This window comes from Neoarius graeffei, chromosome 19 (assembly GCF_027579695.1).
Source record: "Neoarius graeffei isolate fNeoGra1 chromosome 19, fNeoGra1.pri, whole genome shotgun sequence".
Lineage (NCBI taxonomy): Eukaryota > Metazoa > Chordata > Actinopteri > Siluriformes > Ariidae > Neoarius > Neoarius graeffei.
In genome coordinates, this window is record NC_083587.1 from 38,575,025 (window position 1) to 38,578,330 (window position 3,306).

The following is a 3,306-nucleotide window of genomic DNA, read 5'->3' on the forward strand; positions in this document are numbered from 1 at the left end:
CTGATTGGATCAGTTGTTTTGGGAGAGAAAGAACTAATATATGTAGGATATGGTGTTGGGAACCTGTGCACTATTAATACATGTTCAGTGATGGTTAATTGGACAGCTTGAATGATATTATTAGGGCACGCAATGAAGCAGATGGGCAGGTCTTTTTTTTTTTTTTAAATGCACCTGAGCTGCATTACAGCACTCTATTTAACTGAAGCATTGGGTTTTTTTCCCCTTCCTGTTTAAAACGTTTGGTGTACTTCATAGCTTAATTTGTTCTAGGTAAAGTCTAGTATGGGCAAAGAGAAAATACATATCAACCTTGTCATCATTGGTCATGTTGACAGTGGGAAATCAACCACCACAGGCCATCTTGTTTATAAATGTGGTGGTGTTGACCCAAGAACCCTGGAGAAGTATGAGAAGGCTGCAGCCCAGGCAGGTGTATGTTGGTTATTTGTTCAGTCATGATTTGCCTTTTTAAACTAACTCTTCTTTCAAGGTGACCCAGGAAATTATTTTCCCAGATTGGGAAGGGTTCCTTCAAGTATGCATGGGTTCTTGACAAACTTAAGGCAGAAAGAGAGCGTGGCATCACCATTGACATTTCCTTGTTGAAATTCAACACTCAGAAATATGTATTCACGATAATTGATGCACCTGGTCACCGTGACTTCATTAAGAACATGCTTACAGGAACTTCATAGGTAATGAGTGTTCCTCATCTCCAGAATATTTCAGGGTGCAGACATTCTCTTACAGACTTGGTGTTAAGTTGTTAATTCATCTGCAGGCTGATGCTGGTCTGCTGGTAGTCTCTGCAGCAAAAGGAGAGTTTGAGGCTGGCATATCCCGCAATGGTCAGACAAGGGAGCATGTCTTGCTGGCCTACACCCTGGGAGTCAAGCAGCTTGTAGTTTGTGTCAACAAAATGGACCTTACTGAGCCACCCTTCAGCCAGAAACGTTATGAGGAGGTAGTGAAAAATGTAATTGTTTTTATCAAGAAGGTTGGTTATGACCCAACTGCTGTGCCTTTTGTTCCCCTATCTGGTTGGGGTGGTGACATGCTTGTACCATCACAGAAGGTAAGCCATTTATTTTCTTTTTAAAGGCCATGTTCTTAAACATGGTCCTTGGTGCCTCAGTGGAAGAGCTATAGGTAATTCTATACTGAACCCTTTTTTTGTTAGATGTCTTGGTTTAAAGGATGGAAGCTCAAGAGGAAGGATGGCTTTTCAAGTGGCAAGACACTGTTAGAAGTGCTAGACTCCTTGTATCCACCAGTGCGCACTGCCAATAAACCACTTCGTTTACCACTTCAGGATGTCTATAAAATTGGAGGTTGTGCTGATCACTGTGCAATGATCTAATCACTCATTCCTTGCAATAAATGACTTTTGGACCTAGTTTTGGTAGGGGAGTAAGGTTTGTGGTTTATTGGCTTTTTTTTTTTTTTGACTAGGAGTTGGCACAGTTCCTGTGGGCAAAATTGAAACTGGAATTCTGAAGCCTGGGATGGTTCTGACCTTCTCACCAGCTAAGCTGAGTGCAGAGGTTAAATCCATTGAAATGCATCATGAGGGACTGCAGACAGCCCTGCCTGGCCACAATGTGGGCTTCAACATCAAGAATGTGGCAGTCAAAAACTTGAGACGTGGAGATGTAGCTGGTAATGCCCAGCAAGACCCCCCATCTGATGTCGATAGCTTCATTGCTCGGGTGATGTTGAGATACAAAGATGGCCAGATGTTACCAATAAGCACTGGCTCGGTAAAATCACTTGAACTGAATCAGACTAGACCTTTTTTGTTGTGGTTGGTCCGTGTTCTGTTTTGAAAGCAAAGGTCCTCACTCCCAGACTTGAGCACATCCTCTAGTTCTTATTTGAATGCTTTGGAATTTGGAGAGGGTGTATGTGGTCCATTATTGGACACTACTGTGTTGTCTTACAGGTTATTATCCTCAATCATCCTGGCAAAATCAAAAGGGGCTATTCTCCAGTGCTGGACTGCCATACCACCCATGTTACATGTAGCTTTGCAGAACTACAGGAGAAACTTGATCGTTGCACAGGGAAGAAACTGGAAGACTTGCCACCTTTTCTGGTCTCTGGAGATGCTGCCACAGTTAAATTTGTTCCCATCAAACCTCTTTGTGTAGAAAGCTTCTTCAGCTATCCACCTTTAGGTAAGTTTTGGTAACTTTGCACTAGCTTGCCACCTGTAGATGTAACTTCTGGATCCAATGCACCAGGTGTGTTGGTCCTCAGGTTTGCAGTAAGGTAACTTAAGGAGGGTTGGTAATTCCATTTTATTTCATGAAATGGATTCTGCTGGGGTGTGAGCATTGCATGTTACTATTCTATTCCTTTCAGGACAGTTTGCTGCAAGGGACCTGAAGCAGACTGTTGCTATTGGGGTGATCAAGTCTGTGGAGAAGGTGGATCAAGCAAGGAGAACTGCACAAAGAGTGAAAGTATTAAAATAGTTCTCATTTAGATTTTTATTGCAACCCTTTATTTACCAGCAGTCTAAACTTTGAGGTTGAATGAGTTTGTGTTTTGTTTGAGCAAGTGAAGCTTCTGCATTTAGTTGAAGGTCAAGGTGGAATGATGTAGTGAATAACTGGAGACCTTGACTTAACAATTTTGTTACTAGACTGCAAAATAAACTTGTGCACATTTCTGGCTTTGCTTTTGTATAGGTACGTAACACTTTGGTATCAAGCCTAAAATTCATTTAGTACATCTTGATATACTTGATTTAAAGTCTTCCTGTAACTGGAGTCTCTTGTATCAAGCATGACTAGTGGACGTTGAGGGTGTGGTTTTTTTTTTTTTTTTGGGGGGGGGGGATGATATTAAAATTATGATGCTACTTGCACATAATGACTTAATTCTGGTTCTGAACTGAGACTGTGACCTAGTATGATAAATTAACATACCAACATGCTTTGGTTTTAGCTGTCCACCTGAAATGGCATTTTATTTAGTCTTTTACAGCTGTTAGCATGACAACTTCTCAGTGGGTAGAGCTTGAATAAAGGGCAAGTACCTCTGCTCTAGGCTTAAGATTAATTCATTTGCAGTAACCTGAGTGGCCTAGTAACGACTCTCCCTTCAGCCTGACACTTGGCATATTACTCAAGATGAACAAGGCACCCAATTATCCATAATGGTGCATCATAAACTTATGGACAATGGCTATAAAAGTTTAAGCCAGTACCTTACTTCATTGAAGTGGACCAATTTTCCTATGCACAGAACACTTCCAATATCCCCCATCTTAATACCTTCACTGTGGAGGGTGAAATA

General features: G+C 41.4%; 1 pseudogene; it reads left to right on the top strand.

Annotated features, from left to right (window-relative positions):
- Nucleotides 1-285: 285 nt before the first annotated feature.
- On the top strand, nucleotides 286-2,480 carry LOC132867247 (elongation factor 1-alpha-like; annotated as a pseudogene).
- Nucleotides 2,481-3,306: the final 826 nt, after the last annotated feature.